This window comes from Pinus tabuliformis, chromosome J, assembly GCF_031772625.1.
Source record: "Pinus tabuliformis cultivar Carrire ecotype Pingquan chromosome J, CPIR1, whole genome shotgun sequence".
NCBI classification, from domain to species: Eukaryota; Viridiplantae; Streptophyta; class Pinopsida; order Pinales; family Pinaceae; genus Pinus; species Pinus tabuliformis.
This window is the reverse complement of record NC_142295.1, coordinates 26,888,880-26,910,826: the sequence shown is the minus strand read 5'-3', so window position 1 is coordinate 26,910,826 and position 21,947 is coordinate 26,888,880.

The window sequence follows — 21,947 nt, the reverse complement described above, 5'->3', positions numbered from 1 at the left end:
AAAGAGAAAGGAGATGAGATTTACAACTCAATATTGAAGAGATGGTAATGTGGTAGGTAGCACTCATATCAACTATAATTGGTAAAACTTGATAAACAACATGTGTAATTGAAGGATAAAGGAGGACATCAAGGAGGATATCATTTTGTAGAATAAGGATAATCTTGAATAATTACATTGAAATTTAAGGGGAAATTGTGGGATGATAAGGAGTTAGAGCGAAAAAAGAAACTATTTCTTATAAGGAGGTGATCAACCCGCATATAAAAAATAAAAAAAAATATCTTTGTCTTTACTAGTTTAATGAAGCAAATAAACATTGAAAAATAAGAGCTACATAGTGAAACTAGATGTTGGTCAATTCCCAAAACACCATGGTGTAAAAAAGAAAATAAACAATGCTAAAATAAGATCTCCATAGTGAAACAAGAAGTTGGTCAATTCCCAAAACACATGGAACAAAAGAGTTTGTCACCTTTGCAATACTAAGAGGGTTGAATATAGTGGCAGAAGTGTCCTCAGACACGTAATTTTATTAATCAGAAAAAAAAACAATTACATAATTGATTTGCAAGAGTTTACACCCGAACAACCAAACACTCTTGCAATGAGCTATTTATAAGCTCCATGTCCTAACTACCTCTAATTATGGAGCACTTATTAAATAACAAGTGTCCATTTACAATAAATGCTATTCAAACCAACTAGCTAACTAATCTCCTATAATAGAGCCTAAGATACGACTCATTTGGAGAGTCATATCTTGTTACAACAATATACTAATTCTAATTGTCTCTAAAATAATTAATCATTCTAGAATAATTGTTAATTTAATTTCTTAAATTAATAATTATTTTATTTCAATTTTATAACCTATGATAATAAAGTATTTTTGGATCATCTAACATTCCCCCCTATGATCCAAAGATACATTACAACAGATACCAAGTTCATCCCTGAACTTAGTAAATTTTATTCTGCCAAGCGGTTTGGTGAAAATGTCGGAGATCTGATCTTCGGAAGGACAATAAACTGGTTTGAGGACATCTTTGGCAATGAGAGACCTGATATGATGATACTTGGTGTCCACATGCTTTGTCTTTGAATGAAAAACTGGGTTCTTGGCAAGTTTGATGGCTGACTGGCTGTCAATGAACAATGATGTAGCTTCTCCCTGAGAAATGCCCAAGTCCTGCAAAATTCGGCGCAACCAAACAATTTCACATGCTGCTTCCCATGCTGAAATGTACTCTACTTCTGCTGAAGAAGTGGCCACTGTAGCTTGTTTCTTACAACTCCAAGATACTGCTGCTGACCCCATGTTCATTAAATATCTTGATGTTGATGCTCGATCATCAATACTTCCAGCAAAGTCGGCATCGGAATATCCACCAAGTACAAAATTTTTAGTCTTTGTGTAAAGAAGACCAAAATCTTTTGTTCCTTGGATATATCTAAGAACTCTTTTGGCTGCATTCCAGTGGCTGTCTCGTGGTTCCTGCATAAAACGTGAAAGAATACTGACTGCATAAGATAGATCAGGACGAGTATTTGTCAACTAAATCAAGCTGCCAATCAACTGTCTGTAAGTTGTACTGTCCACCTTTCCCCCCCTTCAAATTTTGAAAGTTTCAAGTTTTGCTCCATGGGGGTGAGAACGGGCTTGCAATCTTGCATGCCAAATCGCTGAAGAACCTCTGCGGCATACTTGCTCTGAGAAATGAAAATATGATGTGGACGTTGGAAGACTTCAACTCCAAGATAGTAGTGAAGTAATCCCAAATCTGTCATCTTAAAACCTGCATGTAACTCCTTTTTTACCTGTGCAAGATGATCATCATGATTGCCAGTGATGATCAAATCATCTACATACATAACAAGAATTACCAGATATTTTCCCTGTTGTCGCACATACAAAGTATCATCAGATTCACTTCGTTGAAAACCAACTTTCTTAAGGTAATCATCCATCTTTGCATACCAAGCTCGGGGAGCTTGTTTTAACCCATATAAAGCCTTGATCAATTTGCAGACTTTATGTTCTTGTCCTTCAACTTCAAAACCTGGTGGTTGGGTCATATACACTTCCTCCTGTAAATCCTCGTTGAGAAAAGCACTTTTCACATCCATTTGATGAACTTTCCATCCTTTTTGAGCGGCCAATGCAAGTGTTAATCGGATGGTGTTCCATTTAGCTGTTGGAGCAAAAGTTTCTTCATAATCAATGCCTTCCTACTGTGCAAAACCTTTTGCGACAAGTCGTGCTTTATACCTGTCAAGTTCACCCTTCTGATTGTACTTAATTCTGTAAACCCATTTACATCCTATGGGTTTAACATTTGTTGGACAATCAACAAGTTTCCAAGTGTTGTTATCAATTACTGCTTGATATTCTTCAACCATAGCCTGTTGCCATTCTTTATATTTTACTGCCTCTTTGTATGTGGAAGGTTCAGTAAAATCATTTGCGATCAAGGCAAAATTGCCTTCACTTCTATGTGTCCTTCTGGTGCCAGTTTTATTCTATTCATCAGGCTTTACATCTTTCAAAAGTTGAACTGCCCATTTCGGAAGTTGGTGCTCACTTGTTTGTGCTTCTGTAAAGTCCCCATCATTGTAAAGAGGATTAATATAAACTGATGTTCGTCGTTCAGGTGAAGAATGTGGAGACTCACTGTCTGAAGAACTGCTGCTGCTTGGAGATGCGGATGAACGGCTAGAAGACCCAGATGATGTTGTTGATGTAGATGGACTGGATGACTCATCTTCAGAGGAAGGAAAATCAAGTTCATACCAATTTGGTGAAGTTGGTTGACTTTGCATTTTTCCATTTCTTTTACTTCCCTTAGTTTCTAATTTGTGAAGAAGATTTTCAATTTCTTCAGCACTCTTACTCTCTGTTTCATCAAAAATGACATCCCTGCTCACAATGAATTTTCCATTGGTCAAAAGACGATACCCTTTCTTCTCATCAGAATAGCCTATCATTGTGCATTTTAAACTTCTTGAGTCAAGCTTAGTTCGTTTTTCTTTCGGAACTAAGGCATAACATACTGACCCAAAAACTCGAACATGTTTAACTCGAGGTTTGAAACCAAACCAAGCTTCATAAGGTGTGATTCCGTCTAAAGAAGCAGTTGGAGATCTGTTTCTTAAGTAGACAGTTGTATGTATTGCTTCCGCCCAATATGTTGGACTCAACCTCTTGAAGGTTAACATGGATCTCGCCATTCCTAACAAAGTGCGATTCATTCTTTCGACTACTCCATTTTGTTGTGGAGTGTAAACATTAGTAAGATGTTGTCTTATGCCATTTTCACTGCAATAATTTTTGAATTCATTTGAAGTGAATTCTCCCCCATTATCCGTCCTGAGAGTACCTATCTTTTCTTTGACTTCATTTTCAACAAGTTGGCGAAAAAGTTTAAACTTATCAAAGGCCTCTGACTTGTTCTTCAAGAAGTAAACCCAAGTCATTTTGCTGAAATCATCAACGAATAGTAAGAAATATTTGCAACCACCAAAGGAAGTTTGTAGTGGACCACAAACATCACTGTGAATTAGTTGTAGCCGCCTGTTTGCTCGCCATGAACTTGTTGGAAAACTTTCTCGGTTTTGTTTGCCATAAATGCAAGCCTCACATTTTGCATTTTCCCTTTTGAATGTGGGAAGTCCTTTAACCATTCCTTGTTTCTGCAATTGAGAAAGACTCTCAAAATTCAAATGTCCATATCTTACATGCCATAGTCTGATAGGTGAAATACCTGTAGTCACTGCCCCTGCAAAATCAGAATGCCTTGGAATAACTGTCCCTTTCATTCGTAACAGTTTTCCATCTTCATAACCTGTCATAACTATTTTCAAGTTCTGTTTCACTAAATTAATCTTCACTAAACCATCTTCCATAATCACCTGATGTCCTGCTTGTCGAATCGTGACTAAAGAGAGCAAATTTTTCTTGAAACTAGGTACATACCATAAATTGGAAATCAATTTTTCTCCAATGTCAGGGAGAAAAACTTTTACGACTCCTTTTCCATAAGGAGTATGTTTTGTATCATCAGCAAGAAAAATTGAATTAAGTTGGCATTCTTGAAAATTCCAGAAAAAATCACGTCGACATGTCATGTGCTGAGTTGCCCCGGAATCCAAGATCCAGGCATCTTCATAGTCACTTCTAAGATGAGATGAAATTTGTGATGCTGGTGAGGAAGTAAAAACATATTTTGAGCTGTCTTCATCTTGATCATTTGAAAATTGCGCTGAATGCTGCTGAAACTTGGGAATTTTATTAAGTGAAGTTCGACAATCTTTAGCATAATGGCCAACTTTGTTACATCTTCGACACACAATTTGACTTAAGTCTCTTCCTCATCCTGAAGATTGTCCTCAGCCTCTGCTTTGACCTCTATTTGGAGATTGTCCTCTACCTTGACTATTATATCCTTGTGCTTGAAAATTGCCTCTTCCTTGGTTGTTTCCTCTACCTTGAAAATTATTTCTTCCTCCTCTGTTAAAATTGTTGCCTCTGCTTTGGCTTCGACCTCGATTATGTGCTACTTGATTCTAATTCCATCTGCCTCTTCCTCAAGAACTATCTGCTGATGACTTACTTGTGCTGGCTTCTGTGAGAAAAACATCTTCACCAACTTTCTTCTTCTTCCCAAAAGTTTTATCATGTTGACTTAACATTTCACAAAGTTCATCAAACTTTAGTTTTTCTAATTTCCCAGTTACTTGTAAAGTCTCTAAAAAATGCGTATAGGAAGAAGGAAGCTCGGCAATTACAATTGTGACCATAAAGCTATCATCAATTGCGGGAAAGCCAGCATTAATAATTTCCTGCTTAATATTCTTAAGTCTGGAGAGATATTCAAGAATATCACCATCTGCAGTTAATTTCTGTTGCAACAATTTTAACTGTAGTTCAACCTTCTTTGATTCTGGCTGAGTATCAAAGAGGTCTTTAAAAGTTTTCAAGGCAGTCCATGCATCTGTGGCATTCTCTATATGTACATACATTTCATCATTCACAGACGATTTAATAAGAGCTAAGGCTTTTGCATTCTTGATTTCCCATTTTGCCAGTGGATCTGCATCTGTGGGTTTATTCGGCTTTACATCTCCATCACATATTCCTTGCCATAATTCATTGTAAATGAGTGTGCTTTCAATAAGACGATGCCACGTTTTATAAGATTTGGTGCCTTCAAGTTTGTCGGAATCAGAAAATAAGTTAATCAAATTAGACATTTTTAGCGATGAAGAGACGCACCAAGAAGCAGAACAGAAAGAACAAGATAGTCAACACAACACACCACGCAAAAAACACGATCTATCGGGGCTTGGCCTTGACCCTCGAATAGTCGTCAAAACAGGAGAATATTGACTGAGCTTTGCACTTGGCTCTAGTCAATTTCTCAAATTTTTATAGAGCAACTTTCAAAATTTGACTTTTTACAATGGTGCTTTTGCACAATCTGGTAAAAAAATTTACCCCCCCTCAAAGTAAAATTACTTGAGTTACATTGATCTTCTTCAAAAAATTACAAAAAAAACTCCTTATTACTCCAAAAAATTTCAAAACATCACCCTTATTACTCCAATTACATAAAATGATTATACCGCATCTCACCCAATTACAAATTACAAATTATATATTACAAAACCTTATCTCTACAACTATTAAAAAAAACTTTGTAATTCACCTTATTTCTCCTTTACAAAACCTTTATTATGCATTATACCCATTCAATCGCAAATGTTCAATATTGAATACCAATCTTGAATACCAATCTGCAATACGCAAATGTTGAATACCAATCTTCAATACACAATATTGAATACCAACAGCTGTGACTTACCAACAGCGGAATCACCAATCATAACAATCTTAAACACATAGTCTATTTTTGGACCGTAATCTCCATACGAGCCAGCCATTCTTTCTCTAAATTCTGCCGCTTTCTCTTTCGTGTAAGTCAATACCCCTTTAAAACACTACCACAAACACCTGCGCGTGATTGCACAAACACCTGCGCGTGATTGCCCCAGTCACCGAAACCAAATTATATAGTTCGCTGGCACTTTTAACTGCAATATATGCGATCAAGAAGATTGCTGTTGTGAGTTCTTCAGGAGGAATTACCATGGTAGAAATTTGACATGCAGATCAAGCAGCCCTTCTCAGATAAGTTAATTATTTTCTATTGTTTTCATTTGCCTTTCAAAATGTCACGGTGGGCAGAATTGGTCGAGAGCAGGGCGAATACCCCCAAACAAATCATGGCGAATCCCTCAATCCCATGACTGACTGAGTACAGTAAAAATTAAATGGGCCAAACGGATACATCTGCTGCAACAAATCACGAAACAAAAAGAAACTTTACAGAGCGCTTCCATCTAGGCTCTTCAAATCAGAAGGTTCTCTATTAATCTGAGATTGGATTGAACTTTGAAGGCAGAGAACAAGGATAATTTTAGGGGCGAATGTTCGCCCTTTGGCGAAATTAAGGGGTTTTAAATTTTGAGTGGGCGAATATTTTGTATCATAGTACATTTTTACAAATCACTTCAAATAGCCCACCTTATTTTAAGGGAGAGGGTAAAAAAGGTAAATTTAGCCCTTGAAATTAGGACTTACAACATTCCATTCGCCCATTTTCAAGAATAGGTTTTATTTAAGTGAATCCATTCGCCCATTTTCAAGAATAGGTTTTATTTAAGTGAATCCTATGGGCCAAATACCATATTTATAAAAGAGGTATAGTAAATTAATAAAAATATAAATAAATGAGAGATATGGTAAATAAATAAAACATTTTTTATATTTACTCCATAAGTCACCTTATATACATGTAAGGGTGTAAACAAATAAAAATATAAGTAAAGTGGAGGTATGGTAAATAAATAAAACGTCTTTTCATGCTTACTCAAAAGGTATGGTAAATAAATAAAAATATAAATAAACTAGACATATCGTAAATAAATAAAACCTCTTTTTATATTTAGTCAATAACCCTCGTTCTATTTATGAAGGCTCAAGAAAGAGGTTTTATTTAAGTGAATCCTATGGGCCAAATACCATATTTGTAAAAGAGGTATGGTAAATTAATAAAAATATAAATAAACTAGAGGTATGGTAAACAAATAAAACATTTTTTTATATTTACTCCATAAGTCACCTTATATTTACGAACACTCAAAAAATGGGTTATATTTAGGTGAAACCTATGGCCAAAATACTATGGTACAAATACCATGGACTAGATTGTTATTAATACCATGCAAAAAACCATTATTAACCCTAATATTAGAATTAATAAAAATAAAAATGGCACATGGTATTGACCCATGGTATTCACCAAAATGGCACATGGTATTGACCCATGGTATTCACCTGGAATGTAGCCTATTTAAATGGGGGAATTAAACCATCATGTAGCCTATGCTAAGATTCACTAGGACTTTACAAAGTTTTATTATTTAGTGAAAGACTCGCCAAGATCTTACAAGATTTTATAATTGAGTAAAATATTCGCCATGCCTAGTGAGAGATTCACCAAAAAATTATATATACATATTATATTATTGATAAAATCGCCTTCCATTTTTCCTATATACCATGGAGATTCGCCCATTTATTATATTTATAAATTTAGGGGGGGTTCTTAAAATTTTCCCTAGCAGAGAAAGTATGAAAGAAGTGGCGGTGGATGCGGGTCACTGTGCAGCACAGGCAGAAAAGAAGCCACAATAATTCTCGAGGGGTAGCGAACATTTTAACAGCACAATCCTTGCGATGAATCTCTGTTGAAATTTTAATAGATCACTCAAAGGGATTGAAGAATAGATTACAGGAAGGAATTCGCCGCGTAAATATACTCAGAGAGTCCGATTGACCTCGCTCGCTCCTCACCAAGAGAAACAGGAAACCTTCAATGCTCTCAGCACACAGAGAGAAATTTTTTTTTACACCGGATTTATAAAGTTTAAATCGATACACAGGCCAGCGCTTGCAATATTACACTCAATTAAAAAAGATACCATCCAACTTTACATTAAATTCCAGGAAGGGCGTATGATCCGGCATTAAAGAATTAATAGAATCATTTCACAGATTAAAATTCTAAGAAATTTTTCTGTTTGTTGAACACAAAACTGGACAATTTCATACCAATGATTTGCTGGCCAACTGAATGGAGTTTTCCAGGACTTTGTTGAGCTGAAATCTCCTCAAATCCACTGCAGCATTACTGGAGCTCTGATACCACAATAATGGCAGAAGTGTCCTCAGACACGTAATTTTATTAATCAGAAAAAAACAATTACATAATTGATTTGCAAGAGTTTACACCCGAACAACCAAACACTCTTGCAATGAGCTATTTATAAGCTCCATGTCCTAACTACCTCTAATTATGGAGCACTTATTAAATAACAAGTGTCCATTTACAATAAATGCTATTCAAACCAACTAGATAACTAATCTCCTATAATAGAGCCTAAGATACGACTCATTTGGAGAGTCATATCTTGTTACAACAATATACTAATTCTAATTGTCTCTAAAATAATTAATCATTCTAGAATAATTATTAATTTAATTTCTTAATAATAAAGTATTTTTGGATCATCTAACATAAGAGCTACATAGTGAAACTAGATGTTGGTCAATTCCCAAAACACCATGGTGTAAAAAAGAAAATAAACAATGCTAAAATAAGATGTCCATAGTGAAACAAGAAGTTGGTCAATTCCCAAAACACATGGAACAAAAGAATTTGTCACCTTTGCAATACTAAGAGGGTTGAATATGAAAATCACTTTCTCTTAGATTGTCTAGCTTATGCTCACATTTAATCTAAATTTCAAATTATTCTTCATACTATTAACCTTTTCAACTTTTTAAGTAAAAAAAAAACTATGGTGATTTTGGAACACTATTCTTAATTGATCCGAGTTGACTCAACTCTCGGTTTTAAGCAAGATATTTTGCTTCTATGATGTAGTTAGAATTGCATTTTATAAGAGCATAAATGAACATATATGCATGCTTAAGAAAATGGAAACATAATGAAAATCAACAAACCATAAACAAGAGACATTGATAACGGATTTCATCCAGTGTGGACAACGTCTCTGGGCCTAGTGTCAAGATGGTGTTGGCCGCTTCATTCAGTGCTGGAAATGGTGAAGATGTACATGGACTATGTTTTATGTCATACAAGGATATGTGCCATCTACATGAGTGACAAAGTCTCTCCATGAGCGTTCCATTATAGGAACTATCACTCACAATAGACCTCCTATTAGCATGACATAATCTGATACATGGTGACAATGAGTATCCCAACATCATGGCATCAAAGGGATCTCAACCAAAACACCCATGGTGACAATGAGTATCCCACCATCATGGCAACAAAGGGATCTCAATCAAAGCATACATACAATCCATGATGAATACATCTCACATGAAATAGACACAAAGATTCTGCATCATACATCAAGCAGGAATCGAAACAACATAATACATATCACATCAAATGATCAAAGAAGTACATGACAACAACACTCCATATACCTCAAATTTATTGCCGGCTGAAGAATAGAATACTCAACTGCTGGATCTGAATGCACCATAAAAATTGTGGAGTTGCATGGCATAAGATCGACTGTCCATACTCTGAAATCTGACACTGTCACTCCAATTTGGAAAATGGGTGAAAAATTAAAGGCTCAGCTGCAAAGAATAACTACAACAATGAATTTGTGTCATCGAGAGGTGTAAAATCGACTATCCATTTGTCGAATTCTGACACCGACAAAATCTAGGCCTGTAGGAATCTTTTAGATTCCCTCACGATTCTCCAAAGATTCCACCCTTTGGGTTGCCTAGAGATATGAAAATCAAATCAGAGAACTGATCTTGCCATTGAGATCCTTGTGAAATTCTAAGAAGAATGAGTATAAAGTTGGCTTCATTTTGGATATGGGAAATTTCAGCCTCCAAGGACTCTGGAAGATTCCCTCAAGATTCTCGAAGATTCTCCTCTATTGGGAATCTGAAAATCTGCTGCTGAAAAGGAAAATCCGACCTTGCCATTGTGTTCCTTGCGAAAATATGAGAAAAATGACAGTAAACTTGGTTATAATATGATAAAATGAATTTTTACCTGCGGGGAAAAATCTCCAAGTTCAGGGTTCCACTCCTACATCTGGGCAAGGCATGGTCCCGCCTGTTAGAATTAAAATATTATAACTCTCGATCTCTGTGCCGATTCCATCCTCCCCCATTCGTATTGTGCAAGAGTGTTTAAATATTCGATGGTTGGCATAGTTACCAAAGCCAGGCTGTTGGCGCGGTGGCAAAAAAAGGTAGATGGTTGAGGAGTCGTCAGGGGATCAAATCCCGCCCCTCCTATTCCTAACATATCATTTTATAGCTGGCTGTAGTTTTCGGGCAGCGACTTGTTTTTTAGTGCGACGGTTTGATAATTGTGGTTAAGTTTTAACATGGTGCATTGTTATAACAAATAACCATTTGGGTGGCGCGTTGTATAATCGTCAAAGCGCTATATATAAATGGGCGTTGTTTATGGTGTGATAACCGTAACATTTGTTGTGGGTGGAGTTTAATGTGGGATCACTGCGTGGGCGAGGCCGGCGGACCCGCCGACCGTGGGTTCAACTCGCACCGGTTCTGTTGTATGTTATAACATATACATACAATATATATGGTGTGGTGGTTTTCCCGAGGCGGCGAGGTCATGGCCGCCTAACTTTATATATTGTTTTGATTGTGACAAATGGGGCCGGCGGGGGTCACGACTTGTTGGCCCTTTTTTATTTAATTTTTTTTTTTATATGTTGGGTTCGATGGAGGTGGCGGGGTTCATGGCCCACCACCTAATTTAATATATTTTTTATTTTTTTATACTAATAGGCCATTTTTTTTTATTTTGCCTAATATAAGGGATATTAGACAAATTAAAGAGGCAACAATTTCGCTCACTCTTGGGAGCTATGTTCCCACACCGGTTGATGGTGAATTTGTAGGACACTTAAATCTGGCCAACTACCCAACTTTGACTGGCTCTATCTCCTCCATACGGGCTTGGATTTGAGTCCCACATTAAACTCAGCTGACAACAAATGTAACGGTTATCACACCACAAAAACCGCCCATTTATATATAGCGCTCCAACTATTATACAATGCGTCACCCAAACGGTTATCCGTTATAAAATGCGCCATGTTAAAACTTAACCACAACGGTTATCAAATGTCGCACTAAAAAATGAGCCGCCGCCCAAAAGCTACAACCGGTTATAAAATTATATTCCAGGAATAGGAGGGGTGGGATTTGATCACCCGACCCATCCTCCACCATCTACCTTTTTTTTGTCACCGCGTTAATGACCCATCTTTGGTAACTACGACAACCATCGAATATTTAAACACGCTTGCATAGTTTAGATGGGGGAGGAGGGACCCGGCATGGAGATTGAGAATTATAATATTTTAATTTCGATAGGCAGGACTATGCCTTGCCTAGATGCAGGAGTGGAACCTTGAACCTTGAGATTTTTCCCTGGAGGTAAAAATTCATTTTATTAGAATGTAACCAAGTTTACAGTCATTTTTCTCAGATTTTCGCAGGGAACGCAATGGCGAGGTTAGATTATCCTTTTGAGTAGATGATTTGTAGATTCCCAGTAGAGGAGAATCTTCGAGAATCTCGAGGGAATCTTCTAGATTCTTTGGAGGCTAAAATTTCTCAGATCCAAAAAGTAGCCAACTTTATACTCACTCTTCTTAGAATTTTGCAAGGATATCAATGGAGAGATCAGTTTTCTGATTTGAGTTGCAGATCTTCAGTCAACCCAGAGGAGGGAATCTTTGGAGAATTGTGAGGGAATATAAAAGATTCCTACAGGCCCAGATTTTTCCGGTGTCAAAATTCGACAAATGGATAGTTGATTTTACATCTCTCGACGACACAAATTCAGTGGTGCAGTCAATTTTTGCAGCCGAGCCTTTATTTTTTGGCCATTTTCCAGGTTAGAGTGACAGTTTCAGATTTTAGAGTGTGGACAGTCGATCTTATGCCATGCGACGCCATGATTTCGATTGTGCATTTAGATCCAGCAGCTGAGTATTCTATTCTTCAGCCAGCATCGGATTTGAGGTATATGGAGTGTTGTTGTCATGTACTTCTTTGATCATTTGTTGTGAGATGTATTATGTTGTTTCGATTCCTGCTTGATGTATGATGCAAAATCTTTATGTCTATTTCATGTGAGATGTATACATCATGGATTGTATGTGTGTTTTTATTGAGATCCCTTTGTTGCCATGATGGCGGGGTACTCATTGTCAGCATGGGTGTTTTGGTTGAGATCCCTTTGATGCCATGATGTCGGGATACTCATTGTCACCATGTATCAGATTATGTCATGCTAATAGGAGGTCTATTGTGAGTGATAATTCTTGTAGTGGAACGTGTCGTGGAGAGACTTTGCCACTTATGTAGAGGGCACATATCCTTGTATGACAGAAAACATAGTCCATGTACATCTTCACCATTTCCAGCACTGAATGAAGTGGCCAACACCATCTCGACATCGGGCCCGGAGACGTAGTCCACACTGGACGAACTCCGTTATCAACGTCTTTTGTTTATGGTTTGTTGATTGTCATTATGTTTCCATTTGCTTAAGCATGCATATATTTTCATTTATTCTCTTATAAAATGCAATTCTAACTACATCACAGAAGCAAAAGATCTTGGTTAAAGCCAGGAGTTGAGTCAACTTGGAACAAGTTTGGTATCAAAGCAGTGTTGCGTGGATGTGAATTGTGAGCGTGAACAATGGAACGTGAAACAATGGAGGATGACAAAGCGATGTACGAGACCATGCTCAGAGTGTCAAAAAATATGGACATGATGTATGAATATCTACAAAAGGATACAGAGGAAAAGCAGCGATTGCAGCTATAGTTGCGAGCCATGGAAGAGGCCTTGGAAGAACTAAAGCACAACAACCAGAGTCTTCAAGCAGATAACGTTGAATTGAAGATGATTCTATAGGAAGAGAAAGAGGAGAAACAAAGGTTTCTACGACAACTGCAAGCTAAGGATGAGGCCTTGGAAAAGTTGCAGCGTGACCCATGTGAGGTAAAAAGTAATTATCCGACTTCATGTATGTTTCCTGATGATGATTTTGCTGTTTTTGAAAATCATACCACAGGAATTGGCTCCAAAATGTTGAAGAAAATGGGGTATGAAGGAAAAGTCTTGGGCATTAATGGCCAAGGCATTGTCAACCCCATCAAAGTAGAGGAATTACCCCGTTAGGCAGGACTTGGTTATGTCGGGAAGGAAGTTGGGGAATGTGCTGAGACAGCCAGTGAACCACCAACAACAGATGATGAGAAGCCCTCATCAGCTCTTTCCAAATCGAGTCACCGTCGAGGTAAAAGATTTTGATTCCCTTCAGTTGCATCTTCACATAGTATAATTTTTGTTGGAAATGTGAAGATACCAATTACAGGGACAAACATGAGGCTGCTTATGAAGATGATGTACAAGGAGAAAGAAGGACTTGGTGTTAATAACCAAGGCATAATTCAACCATTGGAAGTCATGCAAAGACCTCTATTTGTAGACTTGGGATATACTGAAGGAGAGAGCTCGAAGGTGTCAAATGCTTCCGAGAGATCGTTGAGATAGTTGAGGGAAGAGAATGACGGGAACACATCCCCATCATCCCATGGCAGTTCCCATTGCAGGGAAAGAGCTGAGGTAAGCTCTCATTGCCATAATGACACCAGAAACATAAAGGAAAGGTATAACAAGTCTCAATATTCAAATGGTTATTTCAATTAAAATCATGTTGTTAGTGATGGACATAAATCATGGCATTGAAAAAAATGTACCTTTTGTGGTTTACATAACCATATATTTGCTAAGTGTTGGAAAAGAATAGTAGCACAAAAAAGGATGGGGCATGAAATACCCTCTCCACTGCAGGCAAAGAAAAGGGTAAAGAAAATCTAGAGGAAGAAGACTTATTGCAGTCATTGCGATAGAGGTGGCCATCAAAGAGCAACATGTTGGAGGCTCCATCCAGAGAAGCACCTTAAAGACAAAGCATCAGTGCATGAACTAGTTGAAAAAGTCATTCGGCAAGCAAAACCACCATGGGGGGATGACCCATTCACATCAATAAGTGAAAAATGGTTTCTAGATATGTTAGCTTGTCATGGCTGTGCTTTTGTGAATCATTTGTTGCATTTTAAACTGTAAAAGTGATGATGTGTTTTCCATCACTTGTTGCAACAAAAATGATGTCTCGCATTATTTTGTGTTGCATTTTAAACTGCGAAAGTGATGATGTGTTTTCCGTCACTTGTTAAAGCAACAATAGTGTTTTCCCTTACTTTTGTAAATCATGTGTTGCAGTGATGATGTGTTTTCCATCACTTGTTGAAGCAACAATGATATTTTGGCATTGTTTTCATAGCTGGGATATGATTTTCATTTTGATGTAAACTTGACCACCGTGTATGTGTTATAAACTTGTGGAAAGTATGGGATGCTTGGGTCATTAGTTGATATTGTAAATCAAGGATGTAATTTTCAAAATTGTACTACAAGTTTGCAGATTGTACAAGTGTCGGCTCATCACTTATGGCTCTGAAGGACAAAGGTGAAGGAGAAGGAATGGTGACTTATCAGACACTTGTGGTGCAGACAGTGTACAAAGAAGTTGTAAATTATTTTTCATTCTTTTGGAGGACCAAAAGCTCCTCAGTGGGGAGCATTGATCCAGGTGGCTCCAAACACATGTAGAAGTCCAAGAGGACTCAGAAAGGGTTAAAATTAAAAGTGGTCATATTGCTCCCAAACCAGCACCAGATCGAAATGCTTGTCACCTTGATTCCAACGGTGTGAACGACACTCAAATCCGAGCTCGTATGGAGGAGATAGAGCCAGTCAAAGTTGCGGTCAAAGTTGGGCAGTGGGCCAGGTTTAAGTGTCCTACAAATTCACCGTCAACCAGCGTGGGAACTTAGCTCCCGAGAGCAGGTGAAATTGTTGCCTCTTTAATTTTTCTAATATCCCTTATATTAGACAAAATAAAAAAATTGGCCTATTAGTATAAACAAATTCAAAAAGCAAAAAATATATTAAATTAGGTGGCGGGCCATGAACCCTGCCACCTTCATCGAACCCAACATATAAAAAAAAAAATTTAATTAAAAAAGGGCCAACAGGTCGTGACCCCCATCAGCCCCAACTGTCACAGTGAAAACAATATATAAAGGCAGGCGGCCATGACCCCGCCGCCCCGGGAAAACCACCACACCATATATATTGTATGTATATGTTATAACATACGACAGAACCAGTGGGAGTTGAACCCACAGCCGGAGGGTCCGCCTGCCTCGCCCACACGACGGTCCCACATCAAAATCCACCCACAACAAATGTAACGGTTATCACACCATGAACATCACCCATTTATATATAGCGCTTTGACGGTTATACAATGCGCCACCTAAACAGTTATTCCTTATAACAATGCGCCATGTTAAAACTTAACCACAACGGTTATCAAACCATCGCACTAAAAAAAATTCGCCACCCAAAAAATACAGCCGGTTATAAAATAATATTCCGGGAATAGGAGGGGCGGGATTTGATCTCCCGACCCCTCCTCAACCATCTACCTTTTTTTGCCACCGCGCCAACGACCCTGCTTTGGTAACTATGCCAACCATCAAATATCTAAACACCCTTGCATAGTGCGAACGGGGGAGGAAGGACATGGCATGGAGATCGAGAGTTATAATATTTTAATTTTGATAGGCGGGACCATGCCTTGCCCAGAGGTAGGAGTGGAACCCTGAACTTGGAGATTTTTCCCTAGAGGTAAAAATTCATTTTATCAAAATGTAACCAAGTTTACAATCATTTTTCTCAGATTTTTGTAGGTAAAGCAATGGTGAGATTGGATTCGCCTTTTGAGTAGTGTATTTTCAGATTCGCAACAGAAGAGAATCTTCGAGAATCTTGAGGGAATCTTCCAGATTCCTTAGACGCTGAAATTTCTAGATCCAGAATGTAGCCAACTTTATACTCATTCTTCTCAGAATTTCACAAGGATCTCAATGGCGAGATCAATTTTATGATTTGAGTTGCAGATCCCCAGTCAACCTAGAAGAGGGAATCTTTGGAGAATCATAAGGGAATCTAAAAGATTCCTACATGTCTAAATTTTACCGGTGTCAGAATTCGACAAATGGATAGTCGATTTTACACCTCTCGACGACACAAATTCAATGGTGTGGTCAGTTTTTGTAGCTGAGCCTTTTAGTTTTCGGCCATTTTCTAGATTGGAGTGACGGTGTCAGATTTCAGAGTGTGGACATTCAATCTTATGGCATGCGATGCCACGATTTCGCTGGTGCATTCAAATCCAACAGTTGAGTATTTTATTCTTCAACCAGCAGTAGAGTTGAGGCATATGGATTGTTGTTGTCATGTACTTATTTGATCATTTTCTGTGAGATGTATTATGTTGTTTCGATTCCTGCTTGATGTATGCTGCATAATCTTTGTGTCTATTTCATCTAAGATGCATTCATCATGGATTGTATGTATGTTTTGATTGAGATCCCTTTATTTACTTGATGGAGGGATACCCATTGTCACCATGGTTGTTTTGGTTGAGATCCATTTGATGCCATGATGCTGGGATACTGTTACACTAAAAAATGTCACCTTGACTACTTACAGTTAGTATGGCTCAAATCAACAGTCATGCTACCCTCTTAGGCAAGTCTTATGCCTCTGTTATCCATCTCAAACTCAAAGAAGAGAGAAAGTCTTGTAAAAAATATGTTTATCTCTGGGGTCGCAGGTTCTCTCTAGCCTTACCTGCGGGGACGCTGACCATGTTCACAAAAGGTGCGTCTTTGGACGCTCTGTATGTTAAGGGACAGGTGCGTCCTTCTGTAAAAGGTAAAATGCGCGAGTTTCATCTTAAAAAAGTTACTTGTGGTTACTTCTAGAACTTTCTAGAGGTCGGTTTGATGAATTGGATGCGCCTCCAGTTGGTTCATGTATCTCTATTAAGGGGGAACTTATCCCATCAATAAGGGAGCTATCCCACCCAAAGAGGGGGATTATCCCATTGATGGTGGACCTGAATAACCTCTTTACAGCACTATAAATAAAGACATTGAGCCAGAGGGAGGAGAGGTTGGAGCTATACATTTTCTTTGGGTAAATGCTGCAGGAATTAGGACTCCCATTTAGAACCTTGTGAGGAGAGATTGTCTTTGCTTGATTCTACTTGGAAGTGGGTGAGCTTTGTCAAAGTAGAGGAAAACCCTTGATGGACCCTGGGAGGAACTTGCACAACACCAAGGCCAGGTTGTAAGAGTTTCTTTGTTTCGTTATTAATACAAACTGGTTTATTTTTCTCAATAGCTTGTGTTAATGAGTTATTTCATGTGTTCCTTGGTCTGCATGTTGAATATATGTTTTATTATATGAAATGCAAGTGCTTGGTAATTGTTTGATTGTTTGTGGTTGCAGGAATTGACTTGAAGGAGGAGCTCATCCGGATCGGCAAGGACGGACTACAACAACCGCGTTTTGGAATAAGGTAAGCCTAAACACTTGTAGTTTTCATGTTTTAAAAGGTATATTTAGAGAAAGATCACTCCATTTTGTCTTGTTTGTCGCTAGAGAGTTTAGACTCCTAGGGAGGTCAGTTGTGTCTGCACAAACGACTTTTTCCACCACGACAAATTGGCGACTCCGCTGGGGAATCCATTAATGAGAGAGTCTTTTCCTTTGTGTGAACTTTGCTCTGTGAAAATCACTTTTATTTTCTGGTTTTTGACTGTGAGAATTAGTATTTGGGTGGCTTAGCTTTAGATTTAGTTAGATTTGGTTTTTCTCAACTTTTCCAGAAGGACGCACCCTCTGAGTACTGCACAGTGCGTCTTTGGACGCGCTGTTGCCGTTTGCACAGAGCGGGCCCGCACCTGTTATAACGGGTTGCCTGCGTCTTCCTGTAAAATTTAGGAAAATTCCATTTTTTGCTTTAATTACTTTTAGATTTTGATTTTTCTTAGTGTTTTCTACCCAGATCCTTTAGTACCCTGTCAAGAATTTTCACCCGAACTTGTTTTGTGAGCTTTGAGTGTTTTAGTGGATTTCAACGAAGTTTAGGCCTAGGGTTTGATTTTTCAATAGGTCCTGTAGTGACTTTGACGGTAGAAAGTTGTCCAGCCTTAGATCTCTCTGGTTAGTCAGCCTTCTTAGAAGTCGGGCCTGTCGTAAAGTCTCCTTGTGTGAGCAGCTTGCCATTTAAGTTGTTTTGGGTCAAATTTCGAATTACTTGTTTATAAAGTGTTGATTTCCATTTTACAAAAGAACAAAAAGATTAGAGTTTTGTTTTGACTATTTTTGGTTCTGCAATAAGCTAGTCCTTGATTTGATTGTGATCAAGTAAAACACCTTAGAATAATCATTGTTGGTTTTGGCCTCGTTAAGATTGCTTAGAGTAAATTTACCTTTTAGTTTGCTTATGAGTGCATTTTCATAGATTTTAATAGTTGTTAAGATTGATTTTTGGTTATATTAGATTTATTTGCTTTATTAAAAGAAAAATACAAAAACATCTTCTTTAAAAGTCTTGTTTCAAGTAGCTTTTTGTTTTTGAAAGAGAAAAAGAGTTTTTTCGTGCATGTAAAGAGCGGTCATGTTTTTATGCTTGGAAAAGACAAACGAATTGTTTCTTTGATTGTCTTCAATTAAGAAGTTGCTTTTATAAAGATTGCATTCTCTCAACTTTTTAGTTAAGCAATTCATCGAAAAAGTAAAGTAGTGGGTAAATCATCCTAGGTGCATTTTGTAGTGGTTTCGAGTCGAGTCAACACACCACTGGTTTCACTTCCATCACCTTTTGACTTAAGAAACAACCTTAAAAGTAACGCTTAAATTAAAATCAATCTAGTAATTTTTATTTTTCTAGGGCTCTGAAACACCAACATAGCTTAGGCTAGGGTCTTGGAGTAGGTGAGTACTTAACTCTCCAAGACTACAAAACCAAACAGATAGTTTATCTTGAGTAGATTAAATCCAATTGTTTCAGTTATACTCTGGGAAAGCTCCTCTTAAAGGAGAAGCACGAGCTCGTGTCCGAACCAGTGAGGGGATCATTCCTCCCTCGTTGGGAACGACGCCAGACAGTACGTATTACAAACGGTAAACCTCGGATTAACCATTGTCGAGGAGCCAGGGGTCACTTATCGGTAAACCTTGGATTATTGTCAAGGAGCCGGTAAGGGGATTGAGCTTGTTACTCTGCCCTTGCGTGCTGTCGGAGTTTAGACTGTTCCCCCAGGTGTAATTGTTGTGATTGGTAACTTTAGTGACCATAATCTTTAGGGTTCTACCGAGGTGACGGTGGAGGGAAGGTCCCACTGTACCTGGAGCAGACGTCGGTTATACTCACTTGGATTTTCCGGGGGGTTCACTTCACTTCGAGACGGTTAAAGTGGAGGAACTTGTGCCGGTCTATTCATTAAGCAGGTTGCCGGGGTAACTGTTCCACCCGCCATTTCTGTACTGAATCCTGCGAGGTTGGGCCTAATCACCAACTAGCGCTTTTGGTCCGGAAGACTACTGTTTGTGTGTGGTTTGACGCTCTAGATTATTTAGGCGTGTGCTTCAAATTTGTTTGCTTCTTTAGAAGACTTTAGGTGGTTTGATTTGAAATTTTTACTTTGTTTTCGTGTGTTGTAGTTAAAAATCTTTAATTGTGGCGGAATTACCGAGACAGTCCCGTAGACTTCGGGGCCAGTCTCCTGAAGTTGTTTCTGTGGCCGAATTGTTGAGAAGATCCCGTAGACTTAGGGGATCCCCTCCTCGAGACGACCCGGGTAATTTAGAAGGGTTAAAGGTCCTTGTAACTCCTCCTAGTGACAGTAGAGTAGGTTCACCTGAAGAAGGAGAATCTTCCTTGGTAGTCCATCCAGATTACCAAAGTTTAGAAACAGGTTACAATCCCGAAACTGTTACAGTTTCCGAGCTTGCTGGTAGTTTTTCATCTGCCAGTGAAACAGGCGAAGAACCTGAAATTTCCGAACCTGTTACTCCAACTTCTAGTGTCCCTGATTCACCGAGAATAGAAAGAATTATCACCGAAAATCTACCTTCTGGTTTGATTGCTATAGAAGAACTTGCTCCAGAAGAAGATATAGGTGTCTCTCACCTTGAAGGTCAACTAACTATTGATCTAAGGGAGCGTGAATCCATCTTTTACAGTCCTCCTAGAAGTACTTCTTGGTACCTTGCGTTAACCAATTTTTTAGACAACTCAGTCGGTTTTTCCACACCTCGTACTCCTTTTCCACCTGGAGGTATTCATACTCCTGTAAATATGTCTGGTCAGTCGTCCGTGTTTACACAAAGTCCTGAATCTTTTTTACACGGCGGTCCTTCTGTTCCCACTGGGTATCAGTCACTTTCTGGTACCTTTGCGGGGGCATCTCCTCAACCCATTGATCATGGGTTATTTGCTGGAAACAGTGGTAATATACCATTGGGTGTAGGAGACATTTACATGATGTCAGGTTCAATTCCCGTTTCCCAACCTCAAGGTGGCCAATTACCGCCTGGGGGGCAACCGCAGTTAACGCCTGGGGGGCAACCTCAAGGTACACAAATCGTGTCTGGGGGGCAACCTCAAAGTCAGTATGTACCTATGGTGCAATACTTACCTCAAGGTCAACCTCAGCCTCAATATGTACCCCAAGGTCAACCTCAGTATCAATATCAACCTCAAGGATGGCAACCTCAAGGATGGCAACCTCAAGGGTATCAACCCAAAGTTATCAACCTCAAGGGTACCAACCTCAAGGATGGCAACCTCAAGGATGGCAACCTCAAGGGTATCAACCCCAAAGTTATCAACCTCAAGGGTACCAACCTCAAGGTCAAGGTCAACCCCAGTATCAGTATTTACCTCAAGGTTATCAACCTCAAGGTCAATACTCAAGTCAAGGTTATCAACCGCCTCAAGGTCAGTCATATGTTCCAAGTATGGGAACTGCACCTTACAATTATCAATCCTACCCTCAATCTGGTTATGGATCTCAGTACCCTCAACCTGTTACGGGTCAGTACCCTGGAATGTTAGTGTGGGATCCCTCACAGGGTCAACAGGTGTTGCAGCCAAGTGTACAGATGCTTCCTCAAGCTGGACAACCCGTAGTTTCTGGTCCAACCCAGCAACCGCAACCTGTCCAGCCAAATGTTCAAACTTCTGTAGCTTCGGTAGTTACTCAGCCGTCAATTGCACCTAGTACTCCATCTCAAACGGCTGCTGCAACTATCGCTACATCTACCATACTTACTTCTGGAGTATCGACGGCTCCAGTTTCTACTGTCCCTGTTACCACACCTCAGACATCTTTACCGTTGTCTGGATCTACGATTCAAACCACGGTCCAGATGCCTGTAGGTCAGCCTGGTATAAGTACGGTTGTGACTACTCAACCTCAATTTGTTCAACCTCCGTACCAGGGACAGTACCAACCTGGGCAAGCTGTCCAACAACCGGTTTACCAGTATCAACCGTATCCTGGGTACACTTATCAACAACCTCAACAACCCCAGTACGGTCCGGTTAATCCTGGTTTTCCAGGAGGATATAATATCCCAAATGCGACTCCTGTTCCTAGTTATCCTGGATATCCTCCTCCTGGGGCTGGTATTGTGACCCAGAGTTTTAGAGATCCTAACCGGCAGTTACCGTTTATTGCAACTTTGGATTTACCCGACTTGACGCGCCTAACGAACGATCCAATTCAATATCTTCAGTTCTGGCCGCCAATGCCAAATAAGTTGCCCAGTG